Source organism: Phoca vitulina, unplaced genomic scaffold (assembly GCF_004348235.1).
Source record: "Phoca vitulina isolate PV1807 unplaced genomic scaffold, GSC_HSeal_1.0 scaffold8, whole genome shotgun sequence".
NCBI lineage: Eukaryota > Metazoa > Chordata > Mammalia > Carnivora > Phocidae > Phoca > Phoca vitulina.
Window position 1 is genome coordinate 21,159,623 of NW_022589711.1, and position 17,711 is coordinate 21,177,333.

The window sequence follows — 17,711 nt, forward strand, 5'->3', positions numbered from 1 at the left end:
CATTAAGCCTCTAATGTCTTATGCTCCAGCCTATTATCAGCAGGTTAAAGAACTCTTCCGGGATCCTTATTCAAAGGAACCGTCAGTCAGTCTAAAGCCTGATGACTGTGTAGTCCAAACATTATCAGAGGAAGACACCTTCAAGGCCCATTGAAAGTGGCCTCACCAAGTGGTCCTGACCAAGGACACTACTGCAAAAGGAAGAGACGCTAGAGATCTCTAAATCAAATTGACGAGAAGGAGAAGTAGCTGATGTCAAGGTAGACTGCTTCCCACCCGATGGATGGATCATGACTTCATATTTTAGCTAAACATAAAACCCTTTCTCTTCTTTTCCTTTACTTGGCCACTGGCTTGGAAAGATACCCTCATCGGTGTCTCCCAGACCATTGCTAAGGGAGGCGGATAAGCTCTTTTATCTCAGGCTCGGAGAAAATTTAACTGTCCCCATAATTTTTGCCAAGCAAAATAAGACATCTCCTTGGTCAACTCTCCTGAATCTACACTGTTGAGTTAAAGACCTTCCAGGAGGCTTTTCTGATTCAGGATTTACTCCTTGGGGCAGGACCTTATTTCCCTGGTTAGGGATAAATGTAAATGAGGCTATGATCAAGAACTTCTTAATTCTTAAAATTCTTACAAAATTTACCACTAAAACAATAGCAGCATAACAAAGATTTGTAAACTCTCTAGCCAAAGCTGTCCTTGATAATAGAATAGCTCTTGATTATGTTTTAGCTAAGCAAGGAGGTGTCCGTGCTGTGTGCAGCAGCACTCGCTGTGCCTGGATTAACACTTATGCGGAAGTTAAAACTCAATTACATAAGAACAAGCCACTTGACTTAAAGAGGTGACTACTTCCCAGAGGTCTTTCTTTGATTTATGTGATTTTGATTGGTTTGAGTCTTGGGGACCGTGGCTCCAAAGTACACTCCAAATATTGGGAATTATCCTACTTAGAGTAATCATAATAATATCCTTGATGTGTTATTTCTCTTCAAACTTTATTTATTTATTTTAAAGATTTTATTTATTTGACAGAAACAGAGTTAGCGAGAGCAGGAACACAAGCAGGGGGAGTGGGAGAGGGAGAAGCAGGCTTCCTGCCGAGCAGGGAGCCCGATGCGGGGCTCGATCCCAGGACCCTGGGATCATGACCTGAGCAGAAGGCAGACGCTTAACAACTGAGCCACTCAGGCTCCCACTCTTAAAACTTTAAAATGTTTCTGCAGCCGCTAACCACCAAGCAAAGTATCTCCCCAAGACTGGAACATCTAAAGAAGAAACAAAATAACCAACTTAAAGAATGTGAACCAGAAGATATGACCTGTGAGTATCACAGAGGGTAAGTAAAAATGTTAGGATCTATGGATGCCATGCAAAGGAGTAAAAAAGCTGTGGGAATTTCAGAGCAGTTGCTGAGTTGCTTACATTTTGACCACATCTCTCAGTAAAGCTTAAAATCTGATCAAAGGGGGAAACTGTCAAAAAGAAAACCACAGGCCAAAACAGTATCACTTAGACTGAGTTTCCAAACTGGTGCTTAATACCTGATCTAATGGCAGTTTTAATTCCCCCATGAATATAATTTTAAACTGGTCATTCAAGAATTTTCCAGTGGCACCCATGAGACTGCCATGCAGGCCCTCTCCCCTCCCAATCCAAAAAAGATTAGATAATCTGCTTTATAAGATCCCTCTCTTTTCCCTTAAAGGAAAGCCACCTTGCCTAAAACTATCCTTTTCTTTTGCTATTAACTTTCTTGTCCCACCTTCCTTCTATAAAAACCTTCCATTTTGTATGCCTCCTTGGGCCACCCCCCTCTATTTGCATGCTGCCAATTTGTGAATCATATAATAAAGCCAAATCTTTAAAATTTACTTTGCTAAATAACAAAAATTCAACCAAGTAAAATTTCATAATACATTAAGGGAAAAAATGTTGACTAGCAACTAAATTACTTAGGATGATAAAAGTAATATTTACACAAATTAAAAGAAACAAAAGCTATGCAAACTACTTTGAACCACTAAGTCAGGTTGGTGGGGTCCCTGAGGTTCCTATTTGGATAATAGGAAAAACCTGTGGACTGTTGATTTTTATCTTGTGCCATCATTGGGGCCTGCCAGATATCATATTATGTATCATATTATGTAAAGAGGCTCTGGTTAAGGAAAATCCGGTTCAGTTCAGCACAGTCTAAAGTTCTGTTGTTGTTGTTTTTTTATCAGATTTTAAAGGGGAATTAGAAAAATAAATTTTTAATAACAATAAAAAAATTAAAAACACTATATCTAAAACTAATGATGTAATGTATGGGGATTAACATAACAATAAAAAAATTAGAAAAATAAATTTTTAAAGAACCAATAGATTTTAATAAAATACTTTTCAAAATTAAACTGTCAGTTGTATGTAGATACTCATTTGCTTTGTAAATAAAACGTATCAGTTATTTTTTTCTTTTCATTTTCACACAGGTGTTTTCACATCTTGAAAACATGTTTTTGCTGGTTGTGCCCATCTGCCTATCCTTCTGTGATGTTTTTTCTGGCCATGAAGATTTGAATTAAACACTCCCATTCCTCATTTCACAGCCATCTCTATCACCGTGTTTACATGTTGTTCAGTGAATTGTCTGTTTTGTAGTCAGCTTCTCCCTGTAGCCTCTGCCTTGTCCTCATATTCTGACAGAGTAAGAACTCAAATGCATGTTAATGAATATTAACACTGAATCTTTCTGGCTGATATGAAGCTCATCAAAAAAAAACCCTCCACATTTAAGATCAAAACCCACTTCAAATTCATTCATTTAAAAGAATTTTATAACCATTTGTTTTGATTCCCATCATGAAATGTGTATTTTATGTGTCTTCAGCTTTCTTAGCCAATGTGTGAGCAAAGAAGTTTGCCTTACAGTGTCAGCAGTACTAGGAAATCTGTTTTACATTATATCACGCAAAGGCTGTTTTCAGCTTTGGCTCACGTTCTATTTTACAGTAATGAAAACAGTCGATAAAATAACATTGAAAAGCACATCTTATGTTCACCAACTCTTAATATTAAAAAGCATTCATGAAAAGGAAATGTTGGAAATTACATACGAATATTTTCTGAATAGTCTAATTTTCATTTTATCAGTACTTTATTTGCTAAGTGCTATGAAAATTAATAACAGAAAACCTCACTAAAACGGAGTTAGGAGATTTCAGCAGAGGGAGCTTTCATACTCTACCACCCAGGGTCAATTGCAGATGCAACAGGAAGACACAGGCTTGACCTTGCATGTGGATACTACTTTACTATCCCAGCTAGAGGAAAACACACTTTCCTTACCCAACTAACCTGTTTTCTCCATAAAAAAGCATATATCTCATTTTTTGGACCCTCCCTCCCCACCCAGTTTTGCTTGCAGTTTGTTTTTCCTGGATTGCATTTCTCTTTTATTTCCGAATAAATCCATGTTTGCTGGTAAAAGAATTAGTTTTTATTTTTAAGGTTAACATTTCTTCGTGGCAATGATGGGATCCCTTACCCCCTGGCAATAGCTTAGCCAATGAGAAGCCACTATACTTCAAACCCTTAGTTTACTCCAACTGACTTTTAGTTTTTATATTTTAAGATAAAAAAATAAACTATTTTTAAAAAATGGTTATCAGAGACAGAGAGAGAAAGGGAACAAGCAGGGGGAGTGACAGGCAGAGGGAGAAGCAGGCCCCCCACTGAGCAAGGAGCCAGATATAGGACTCCACCGGGACTGGATCGCAGGACCCTGGGATCATGACCTGAGCCGAAGGCAGATACTTAACTGACTGAGCCACCCAGGTGCCCCAAGATAACCATTTTTTTTAAGCCTTTCAGTTCTTTTTTTATTATTATTAATTAATTAATTAATTTATTTTTAAGTAATCTCTACACCAAATGTGGAGCTCGAACTCGTGACCCCAAGATCAAGAGTCGCATGTTCTTCCAACTGAGCCAGCCAGGTACCCCTAAGACAGCCATTATTCATCATTCATTAATATATTTTCCTTACTTTCCTTACTGTGGCCTTTTCTTATCCTCCAGTGTTATATGTTGTTTCTATAATCTTTAATACTTTCACTTAAATAATATTTTAATTATGTACATATATGTGATATACATATCAAAGAACAAAATCCATTGTTTATGACTATGTTCCTAGTACCTAACACATTTCCTACATCATGGTAAGTGCCTAAACTGGTGAAGGAGAGTCTTTCCCATTCTACTATAGGGTCCAGAGAGCTCAGAGAATGGGTCAAATATCACATAACCAAATGTCTTGTTATGTGGCCAAACTATAGTAATGGGGATGAATTGTATGTAATATTGGAAAACCAAATACATTTTCTTCATCATCAAAATCAGATATCAAAAAATGATCTGTAGTTCTGGTTGAAAAAACATCATCATTAGAAGGCAGAATCTGTTAATTGTGGAGCAAGTAACCCATGACAACTTGTAACTTGCTTTCTGCATTTTGACTGTATATAACTAAGATGCTGATTATTCTAGATATATATAGATTCTTGTTGGCACTACATACATTTTTTTACATTGATAAACATGATTTAAGAGAGTACTCAGCGGCTGTCTTTTTTTTTATATTTGGAAATGATCAAACCCTTGGAAAATAGCAATTAGATGAATTTTATGTCCAATCTTAAGCCCAATTTTCTGTTAGCTAATTTTTTGTTTTATTTTGGGGAAATAAGATATTACATGTTTACACATTTATTTAGGCACATACTTTTAGGACAGAATTCCAAAGTGGTTTAGGTTCATTAGCTCATAGTATAAATTTTAATCAAATAAAAGGCTCACTGGATAAGATGTAATTTTAGTAATTAAGGATACAAATTATGTGCATGTATATATCTTCTTGAAGATTAAGGACACTAACTCAAAATAGTGTTTCATTCATTAAGGGACTCAAATTTAATTTTAAAGTACTTATAGTAATAAACCTATAGTATCTTTCTTAGAAAGTGATTATGCAGGGCGCCTGGGTGACTCAGTCGGTTAAGCATCTGGCTTCAGCTCAGGTCATGATCGCAGGGTCCTAGGATCGAGCCCTGCATGGGGATTACTGCTGTATGAGGAGCCTTCTTCTCCCTCTCCCTCTGCCTGCCGCTCCCCCTGCTTGTGCTCTCTCACTCTCTCTCTGTCAAATAAATAAATAAAATCTAAAAAAAAAAAGAAAAAGCAAGTGATTATGCCTTTATAACATAAAATCAGAACTTGTATAACCCGAACAATATAGCTGGTAATGTAATTATGTTTTTTAAAAAAAGTATATTTTTTAAAAAATATAAAAGATAAAGTTAGTTTTACAATATCCACTGAATAATATGAGAATTAATGGTTTAGCTTTTGAGTTTTTCCCTATGAGGCTTTGTTAAATGAGAAAAATAATTTGTAGACTTTTAGTGGTCTATTCAACGGTATACTTGTTACCGCTTACGTGTGAGAAACAGATGGCAGTCAAGTTTAGTTTTGTGGTAGGATCAATCCTGAGGGAAGACTTAGATCGCTTAACAGATGGAAAAAGAAAGAAATAGTCCAGGTACAGAGGATGAAATAGAAAGGTAAATGGAAAGATGCCCAGAGAAAACAAATGTGACAGACAACCCAAGAAAATACATAGGCTACTATGTTTAATTGTTTGATAAACATTTAAAGTGGAAAAAAAAACACTATATAGGCAGGTTTTCCCATGAGATAAAAATATTTTGAACCCGATGAAAGAAGAAACAATACAGTTAGTAAATGAACCAGAAAAGATTACCTTAGTTAAAAGAATAGGAAGTAGGGGCAAAATGTCACTGCTAGTAAGTTTTTATCTATGTTATATAATGAAAACTAACCATACTACTTTCTTGTCCTAGGGCCTCATGCAGTGTGCAAAACAAAAATATATTTAATAAACAACAGCCATTAAGTAATAAATGTCAGTCTACATATCTTTCAAAGTCATTAGCTATATCTATATAGTTTCCCAGAAAATTTGGGGAATTGTAGAAAGTTAAAGAAATTCAATAAAAATTATGAATATATTGCTTTGGAGAATAAACAGAGGAAATACAACATTTATAAACTGAATCTCAGACACTTTTTACCATGAGATTTCCTTTGTTTAAAAAAATTAAAACTAAACAAAAACCCCATACACTGAGTGTCATATATTCAGACCTTTGGGCACTCACATATGCTTTTTGTTTTTCCTAAGCACAACCTAATCTGGTTTACCAACTCAAACACTGTACTGGAAATAAATAACAATACTCTAAAACTGACTACTTACATAAGAATAAGAAGTTCATCAAATTGGTGTAAACTTAATTTTCCATAATCGTTCTTTGATAGCTTCATGCATGGAACTATAATACATAAATGATATTATACAGAGAAATATTTAGTTTCATGATACACATAATTGTGTACACCTGTGTAAGCACTACCAACAATTATATGTAGAAAAATTTTCATCACACCAGAAAATTCCCACAAGCTCTGCTTTAGTCAATTCCATCTCTCCCAGAGTCAACCGTGTTTTGATTGCTATCATTATTAGTTTTTCCAACAAAGTGAAAAATTATCAGTACGATTGTATGTGGTTCCTTTTCTTCAAAATACTGTTTTTGGACCATCCATGATGTTGAATTTATCCATCATTTGCTTTATACTTAAACAGTATTCCATATCATGGATATACCAAATGCTCTTGTTCATTCTCTCATGAATATTTAGGTTGAAATATAGGTTCTCATGAATACATATGTACAAATATTTTTGTAGCATCTCTTAAAAATGTATATAGTTAAATGCCTAGAAAAGTAATTACAGGATCATAACCTAATGTATATTTAACTTTAATTATAACAGGTTTCCACAAAGTGGCCATACCAAAGAAATCAAAAAGTACATGGAAACAAATGAAAATGAAAACACAACAGTCCAAAACCTTTGGGATGCAGCAAAGGGGGTTGTTAAGAGGGAAGTTTATAGCAATAGAGGCCTACATCAAGAAAAAAAAAACTCAAATAAAGAACATAACCTTACACCAAAAGGAGTTAGAAAAAGAACAACAAACAAAACCCAAACCAGCAGAAGGAAGGAAATAATAATGATTAGACTAGAAATAAATGACATAGAAACTAAAAACAAAACAAAACCAATAAAGCAGACCAATGAAACCAGGAGATGATTCTTTAAAAAGCTAAACCTCTAGTCAGACTTAACAGAAAAAAAAAAAAAGGGATTCAAACCACATCACAAATAAGAGAGGAGAAATAACAGCCAACACCACAGAAATACAAACAATTACAGGAAAATATTATAAAAAACTATATGCCAAAAATTAGACAACCTAAAAGAAATTACTAAATTCCTAGAAACATATGCCCTATGAAAACTGAAGCAGGAAGAAATACAAAATTTGAATAGATTACCAGCAAAGAGACTGAATCAGTAATCAAAAAACTCCCAACAAAAGTCCAGGGCCAGACAGCTTCACAGGTGAATTCTACCAAATATTTAAAGAAGAGTTAATAACTATTCTTCTCAAACTATTCAAAAAAAAAATAGAAGGAAAACTGCCAAATTCATTCTATGAGGACAATATCACTCAGATACCCAAAAAAGATAAAAACACCACACACAAAAAAAGAGAACTGAAGGCCAATATCTCTGATGAACATAGATGCAAAAATCCTCAACTAAATACTAGTAAACCAAATCCAAAAATGCACTAAAAAAAAAAAAAAAAAAGATTCACCACAATCAAGTGGTATTTATTCCTGGGTTGCAAGAGTGGTTCAATATTTGCAAATCAAACAACGTGATGCATCACATTAATAAAAGAAAGGATAAGAACTATATGATCTTTTCAATAGATGCAGAAAAAGCATTTGACAAAGTATAACATACATTCATAATAAAAGCACTCAACAAAGTATGTTTAGAGGAAACATACCTCAACATAATAAAGGCCATAGATAAAGCACTCACAGCAAACATCATACTCAAAACCAAGAGCTCTCCCCCTCAGGTCAGTAACTAGACAAGGATGTCCACTCTTACCACTTTTATTCAACATAGTACTGGAAGTCCTAACCACAGCAATCAGACAACAAAAAGAAATAAAAGGCATCCTAACTGGTAAGGAAGAAGTAAAATTTTCACTATTTGCAGATGAAATGATACTATAAATGGAAAGACTCCACCAAAAAACTACTAGAACTGATACATGAATTCAATGATGTTGCAAGATACAAAATCAATGTGTAGAAATCTGTTGAATTTCTATACACTAATAATGAAGCAGCAGTAAGAGAAATTAAGAAAACAATTTCATTTAAAATTGCACCAAAAATAATAAGATATCTAAGAATAAACTTAAGAGATGAAAGATTTGTACTCTGAAAACAGTAAAATATTGATGAAAGAAATGGAAAATGATACAAAGAAATAGAAAGACATTCTATGCTCATGGACTGGAATAACAAATATTGTTAAAATGTCTATACTACCCAAAGCAATCTACAGATTTTGTGCAATCCCTCTCAAAACACCAACAGGATTTTTCACATAACTTGAACAAAAAGTCCTAAAATTTGGAACCACAAAAGACTCTGAATAGCCAAAGCAATCTTGAAAAAGTAAAGCAAAGCTGGAGGTATCACAATTTGAAACTTCAAGTTATATTACAAAGCTGCAATAATCAAAACAGTATAGTATTGGCACAAAAATAGACACATAGATCAATAGAACAGAATAGTAAGTCCAGAAAGAGATTCACGATTATATGGTTAATTAAACTTCAAAAAAGCAGGAAAGAATATCCAATGGGAAAGACAATCCCTTCAACAAATGGTGTTGGGAAAACTGGACAGCAATATGCAAAAGAATGAAACTGGACCACTTCCTTATACCATACCCAAAAATAAATCCAAAATGGATTAAAGACCTAAATGTGAGACCTGAAACCATAAAGATAGTAGTAAAGAGAATAGGCAGAAATGTCTCTGACACTGGCCATAGAAACATTTTTCTAGATATGTCCTCTGAAGCAAGGCAAACAAGAAATATGGACATTTTACAAATTTGATGAAAATTTTAATGGACTCCAAGAAGATCAAAGACAAACACACACAAGATACAGGAAGAAAACTACACAAATTTGCATCATAATAAAACTCATCAAAACCAGTGGTAGGTAAAATAGCCAATGCAACCAGAGGAAAAAGAAATGTTATAGACAGAGGAATAGACGACAGTAAATATCTTATTAGAAGTAATACATGTGAGAAGATAATGGTAAAATATCTTTAAAGAATTGAGAAAAAAAACTGAAAGAAAAAAAACTGTTACTATATCTTCTATGCTCAGGGAAAATATTTTTCAAACACAAAGGCAAAATACTTTTTTAGGATTAGTCACCAACAAAACACACTACAAAAGAATTTACAGGATGTTTTTGAGAGAGAGAATAACACAAGATAGAAATATGGATCTTCACTAAAAAATAAATATAGCTAGAAATAGAAACCAAGTTGATAAATATATCAGGTATTTTGTTAATTTTTTACGTCTCTTCAAAATATAATGCATTGTTTTAACCAAAATAATAACAATGTAGTTTGCAGTTAACAGAAATGTAAAAATAAAATGTATAACAATAGCACAAAACCTAGGGTAGAAAATGAACTAATGTATTGTAAATTCAATTTATGTGTAAAGTTCTACAATATTATTTTAAGGTAGACTGTGATACATTAAAGATGCATGCTATAAGTCATAAAGCAACTAACTAAAAGAGCAAAGAGTTACAGCTAATAAGTGAATACAATAAATAAAATTAAATCATAGAAAATTCCCAATGCATATATTGGCAGCAAAAGAGACACACACACACACAAAAACAAAGGAGAGATAGAACATATAGCAATTAATAGCAAGATGAAAAGCTTAAACTATAACAATAACATTAAAATAAAATGGGGTAAGTACCCCAATTAAAAAGTAGAGGTTGCAGGGTTAGATATAACCAACTCATTATATGCTGCCAGCAAGAAACATACTTCAAATATAAAGACAAAAATCAATTTAAAGAAAAAGGATGAAAAGAAATATACAATGCTAACATTAATCAAATGAAGCCAGGGTGTTGCTCTATTAGTATCAGACCAATAGATTTCAGAGAAAATAATATTACCAGTATAAAGAAGATCAGATTATAAAGAGGTCAAACCAATAGGAAAACATTGTAATCTTAAATGTTCATATACCTAACAACAGAGGTTCAAAATTCATGAAGGAAATCTGAAAGAACTGCAAAGAGAAAGCTATAGTCAGAGAATCCAATACTCCTTCCTCAATAACTGACAGAACAATTGGATAATCAAGAAAGATACAGAAGATTTGAACCACTCTATTAGCAAACATGACCTAATTGACATTATAGGACACTTTACCATATTACAACAGAAAACAAGTTCTATTAAAGTAGACACAGAAAATTGACAAAGCCTATACTCTAGCTGTAAAATAAACATCAATATTTTGCATAGTTTCTAATAATAAAATGTCTGCTTTCTTTTTTACTTTTTACTTTTTTTTTCTTTTTCTTTTTTCTTTTTCTTTTTTTTTAAGTAGGCTCCTCACCCAGCATGGAGCCAAGCTCGAGGCTTGAACTCACAACCCTGAGATCAAGACCTGAGCTGAGATCAAGAGTCAGACACTTAACTGACTAAGCCACCCAGGCACCCCTAAAATGTCTGTTTTCTAAGTACAATAGAATTAAATTAGAATAACCAACAAAAATATTTGAAAAATCTCCAAATACTTAAAAATTTAATAACCCATTTCTAAATACCTTCAAGTTAAAAAAAAAAAAAACACAAGGAATATTAAATTTCTTTTGAAATGAATTAAAATTAAACCACAGTATACCAAACATTGTGGCATGCCACTAAAACATTAGTTAGAATGGAAATTTGTAACACTGAACTCTTATATTACAAAAAAAGTTTCTCAAAAAGACTTTATATTACAATTTAAGAAACAGGAGAACAGAAAGTAAATTGAAAACAAATTGGGTAGAATAGAATTAAAGAAAAAGATCAGAGGGAAATCAATAAAATGGAAAACAAAAATAGAGAAAAATCAATGAAACAAAGCTGGTTCTTAGGAAGAAATAATAAAATTAGTGTATTTCTAGCCAGACAAACCAGAAAAATGTAGAGAAGAGAAAAATTTTCAATATCAGGAATGAGAGAAGCACCATTACTATAATTTCTGCACTTATTGAAACGATAGGAATGTTAGGACAACTTTATGCCAATATATTAAGTAATTTAGAAAAAAAAATCCTTCAAAAACTAAAATAATCTAGGATAACTCAAGAAGAAATTGATAAACTGATAACCCTATAGCAATTAAAGAATCTGGAACTGTAGCTAAAAACCTTCACTGAAAGAAAAGTGTAGGCCCAGATGGCTTTATTGGTGATTCCTACCAAATGTCTAATAAACTATATATATAAATACTACAAAATTCTCAAAACTAAAGAGTAGGTAATGTATCCTAATATATTCTATAAGGACAATATTACCCTAGTACCAAAACCAAAGACATTATAGTAAACTATGGAACAATAATTTGAACAAGATGTATATTTTGCATATATAATTAAGGTTCCAAACCAGGTGATTTGAGTTAATAGAAAAGATAATCCTGGGTGGGCCTGACTTAAACAGCTAAAAATGTGTAATAAAGTACTCAAATCTTTTTTTTTTTAATTACTTATTGTGGTAAGAATAACATAATAAACATGAGATATACTCTCTTAAATGTTGAAGTGTATCATTAAGTATTATTAACTATAAGCAAAATGTACAGCAGATCTTTTGAACTTATCTTGCATAATTGAGACATTATGCTCTACTTTTCTGACTTTGAAAAAGTAAGCTGATGTGTTCTAAGAGGGACTGTGAGAGGGGCATATTGCAAAGAAGTGCAGAGACTTCTAGGAACTAAGAGTCACTCTGGCTGACCTCTAGCAAGGACCTTAGTCCTATAGCCACAAGGAACTGAATTTTGCCAGTAGCCAGGTGAGCATGGAAGAGGAGCCTAAGGTACGGAAAGGGAACAATCAGATTAATATCCACATTATAACTTTGTGAGACACTTAGCAAAAAACATAATTAAGCTGTGTCTAGACTCCTGACCCAGAGAAACACTGAGATAATAAACTTATGTTGTTTTAAGTTGCTAAATTTGTGATTTACATAACAATAAAAAATTAAAATAAAATCCAATATATAAAAAAGATAATAGTTAAGACCAAAGGAGTTTATCCCGAGTATGGAAGAATGCTTTAACATTCTAAAATCAATCTAATCCATCTTGTTAACAACTTCAACAAAATTATAAATATCTAAATATAAGCAGAAAAAAACATTTGACAAAATTGAAGATACATTCAGATTTTTAAAAATCTTAGCAAATCATGAGTAGATGGGAATGGTGTCAAATTAAAAAAAAAAGTCATATATGAAAATTAAATTAGCTCTAGTATACTTTTTTTTTGAGAGACAAGGAGAGAGAAAGCACGGGGGTGGTGCAGAGGGAGAGGAGAAGAGAGACACTTAAGCAGGTTCCACAAGACCAGTGCAGAGCCCATAATGGGGCTCGATCTCACAACCCTGAGATCATGACCTGAGCTGAAACCAAGAGTCAGATGCTCAACCAACTGAGCCACCCAGGTAACCCTAGCTCTAGTATACTTAATGATGAAATACTGAATGATTTTTTTTTTTGAGATCAAAAATAATACCAGAATGTCTGATCTTGATATTATATACACCACTCTCTTAAAGGTTCTAGCCAGTGCAATAAGAAAAAGTTTCTAATTTTGAAAATGAGTAAGGAAAACTATCATTATTGGTAGATGACATAATCACTCATATAAAAAATCTGAGGGAATTTCAAAAGAGCTACTAGAACTAAAAACTGAGTTTATCAAGGTTGCAGATATAAAATCAATACAAACTTTTTATTTGTACTTTATTTGTACAATGAAAAAAAAAATCTGAATTTTAAATTTAAAAAGGTATCATTATTAGAATTTAAAATATAAACTAACAATAACACACAAAAAAATTGAAAGACATATACAATGAAAATTTCAAAACAATGCAGACAGAACTTAAGGGAGACCTAATAAATTGAGAGGTACATTGTATTTGTTGATTGGGAGAATTAATATTTTTAATATTAATTATTAAAGATGCAAAGGAAATTTGGTGGAGAAAGGATATTGTGTACAAAAAAAAATATTTCAGAAATACTGGATGCCAAAAAATTGTGTGATTCATACCTTGAATCATATATAAAAACAGAAAATTTATTAAATATTTAAATGTAAAATTTAAACTATAGTACCTCCAGAAAAAAAAAAATAAAATTGTCACTTTAAATTAAGCAGATTTACTGACTACACATTAAAAATATGATCAATGAATAACAAATTGAAACACTGAACTTGATCTCATTAAAAATTTTGCTCTTATAAGACAGTGTTAAAATATTTCCAAATTTTATAGCTGATAAGAAATTATATTCAGAATATATTAAGAACTCTCAAGATTCAATTTAAAAAATGGACAAAGATTTGCAAAGGTGTCAAATGAGCATATTTAAAATATGTGTCATTTATTTGTAAAATGAAAATTAAAATCATGAGATACAACTACAAAATTATTAGAATTAAAAAGAATGACCTACATATTAAAGAAATGAATAAGTAATTCATAACCTTCCAAAAGAATAGCATGAGGCCAAATTATTTCACCAGTAAATTTAACCAAATATTTATGGATGAAATGATATTGATTCTCTACAATTTCTTCCGCAAAACAGAAACAGAAGGAATACTTTTTAACTAATTCTATGAGGCCAGTATTACCCAGACATCATAACACAACAAAACATTACAAAAAAGTAAACTACAGAAAAGTATTTTTCCATGAGTATAGATGTAAAAACTTCAACAAAGTATTAGATAATTGAATTCAACAATGTATAATATAGGCATCAGGGAAATCCAAATCAAAACCTCAATGAGATACCACCTCACACCAGTCAGAATGGCTAAAATTAACAAGTCAGGAAACAACAGATTTTGGCGAGGATGAGGAGAAAGGGGAACCCCCCTACACTGTTGGTGGGAATGCAAGCTGGTGCAGCCACTCTGGAAAATACTATGGAGGTTCCTCAAAAAGTTGAAAATAGAGCTACCCTATGACCCAGCAATTGCTCTACTGGGTATTTACCCCAAAGATACAAATATAGTGATCTGAAGGGGTACGTGCACCCCAATGTTTATAGCAGCCATGTCCACAATAGCCAAACTATGGAAAGAGCCAAGATGTCCATCGATAGATGAATGGATAAAGAAGATGTGGTATATATATACAATGGAATGTTATGTAGCCATTAAAGGAATGAAATCTTGCCATTTGCAATGACGTGGATGGAACTGGAGGGTATTATGCTGAGCAAAATAAGTCAATCAGAGAAAGACATGTATCATATGATCTCACTGATATGAGGAATTCTTAATCTCAGGAAACAAACTGAGGGTTGCTGGAGTGGTAGGGGGTGGGAGGGATGGGGTGGCTGGATGATAGACATTGGGGAGGGTATGTTCTATGGTGAGCGCTGTGAATTGTGTAAGACTGATGAATCACAGACCTGTAAATTTGAAACAAATAATACATTATATGTTAAAAACAAAAATGATAGTAGGAAGGGAAAAACGAAGGGGGAGATATCAGAGGGGGAGACGAACAATGAGAGACTATGGACTCTGAGAAACAAACTGAGGGTTCTAGAGGTGAGGGGGGTGGGGGGATGGGTTAGCCTGGTGATGGGTATTAAAGAGGGCACGTACTGCATGGAGCACTGGGTGTTATACGCAAACAATGAATCATGAAACACTCCATCAAAAACTAATGATGTAATGTATGGTGATTAACATAACATAATAAGATAAAATAAAATAAACTGTAAAAAAAAAACCAATATATAAAATAACTATATACCATTATCAAGTTGGATTTAACTCAGATATGAAGGAGTATGGAAGGTTGGTCCAACATTGGAAAATCAATCAATGTAACCATTAATGTAGCAATATAAAATGTAAAATATCAACAAGTTAGAGACAAAATTCATATAATCACAAAACTTGATACAGAAGCATTTGACAAAATCCAACACTCACTCATGACAACAACTACTAACTCCTCTTCTGAAGAGCCTGTGTTCAAATTCAACTTCTCAAAGAAAGAAAACAAATATAGTGATACCCTCTATAGACCAAACATACCACAAGATAATCAGAATCTAGCAGTATACATTTCAGGAAAGCTCTTTAAGCAGCAAGAGCCAGTGCTTACATATCTTGTTGCTCAACTTAACTAATGAAGTTACATTAGCATTTTCATAATTCTTCTCAAAGATTGAGAGCAACAAGGGGTGAAGCCAATGTTCTAGAGCAGGAACATATGATCTAGTCAGTAGAGTCCTGATCTAGTAATGTCTCTTTGCAGGATGGCGAGATAATCTCCTGAAACTTCTCCTTCTGAGATTCAGTCTGCATCAAGTGACACTGCCTATTTGCCAAACTCTCAATTTGAAATATCCTCTTTCTTCTGGAAAAGAATGCTTTGTGAGTAAAAATTTTGTCTACTCAATACTCCATTCCAAGCACGAAGAATAATGCCTGATCTCATTAGGATTGCAATAAGTAAAAGTGTTCAGACTTCTAGTATGTAGAAGAAATTAACAATAATAAACACTTTGGATATATTAAAAAGTCATAATTTTTAAAATCTCTCAGAGAGTTGGTGGTGGAAATAAACCTAGTTAAGCTAAATCCCCAACAAAGGAAACATTGCTGCTTTCAAATCTGGTGGAATGGAAAGAGGGGAGGAGGGATCCATCATATATGACAAATGAAAGCTGATTCTTAAAAATTAATATACATTGACTATGTGAGGGCTTCCCAACATATTAGAATACTGAAAAGGCATGGCCAAAAAATTTGTTTATATTAATCCACTCACTTTTTCCCAAGAGCCCTCATTGAGTGCACAAAGGGAGGAAAAACATGTTTGGTGGCAGAGAGAACTGAAGAAATCATTCAGGAATTCTAGGCCAATGTGTAGTTACCACACTGGCTACCAATTTTTGTATTTTTTTAGACCATCTGAAATATGGGAAGAAGGAAAACAGATGAAAAATATCCTTCCAAGACAATCTGGACTTTATCAAATGCAAGGCAGGCTAGTTATGGTTTAAAGTAAGGCAGAAGAACTGAGAGAACTTCTGAAATATTACCAGTCTTTTCCAGGTAAGTCATGCTCTAAAGGCTTGGTGTAGGACAGCAAAAGAGATCTTCTGAGGTGTAAAAGTGAAGGATAGGAAAATATATTTGACTGACCTAATGTACCCACATTACCAACTGGCATAAGAAGAAATATGCTCTTTGAGACAAATATTACTTCAATATTTGTTTTGTTTTGCTTTTTTACACAAAGGAGCAAGTTTTACCTCCCAGTACCCCTGAAGTCATGGCAGAGAGGCTAACTGCGGAGTAGGCTGACTTCCAGGCATGCCCACCAGTGAGCCCATGGCAAAGGTAGATAGGCCTCTCAAATCCTGCCCAGGGTACCCACAGTAGGCGAAATAGGTCATTGCAGATGACTTGGCAGAGGACAACTGCAGCTCAGCCATGACAGGAGGGTACATACAGCCCACACAAGGGACACCACTGAAGTGTCTGGTTCTTGTGACCAGTAGTGAATGCACCATAGGAAACCAAAGGATCCCTTGTACTCAAGGCCACTACTTTCAAGACCAGGAGATACAGCTGACCTGTCTAATACATAGAAACAAATGCAGGGAGTTAGATAAAATGAAGAGACAGAGGAATAGGTACCGAATGAAAGTCAAAAATCACAGAAAAAGAGCTAAATTAAATGGAGATAAGCAATATGCCTGATGAAGAATTCAACGTAATGGTCATAAAGATATTCACCTAACTCGAGAAAGAGTAAATGAACTCAGTGAGAACTTCAACAAAGAGATACCAAATATAGAAAAGAACCACCAGAGCAGAAGACTACAATAACTGAAATATAAAATACATTAAAGGGAATCAAAAGCAGATTAGAGGATGCAGAAGAATGAATCTGTGATCTGGAAGATAGGATTATGGAAAACAGCCAAGCTGAACAGCCAAAAGAAATAGAATTTTAAAAATGAACAAAGAGTAAGGGTATTCTGTGATATCATCAAATGTAATAACATTTGCACTATAGAGATCCTAGAAGAAAAAAAAAAAAAAAAAAAAAAGACAGAGAGAAGGGGGCAGAAAACTTATTTGAAGAACTAATAGCTGAAAACTTTCCTAATCTGGAAAAGGAAACAAACATCCAGGTCCAGGAAGTACAGAGAGACCCTAAAGGATTAACCCAAGGAGGTCTATGCTGAGACACATAATAATTAATATAGCAAATCATAAGATAAAGAGAATTTTAAAAGCAGTAAGGGAAGAGAAAATAGTTATACACAAAAGAAACCTTATAAAGCTATCAGCTAATTTTTTGGCAGAAACC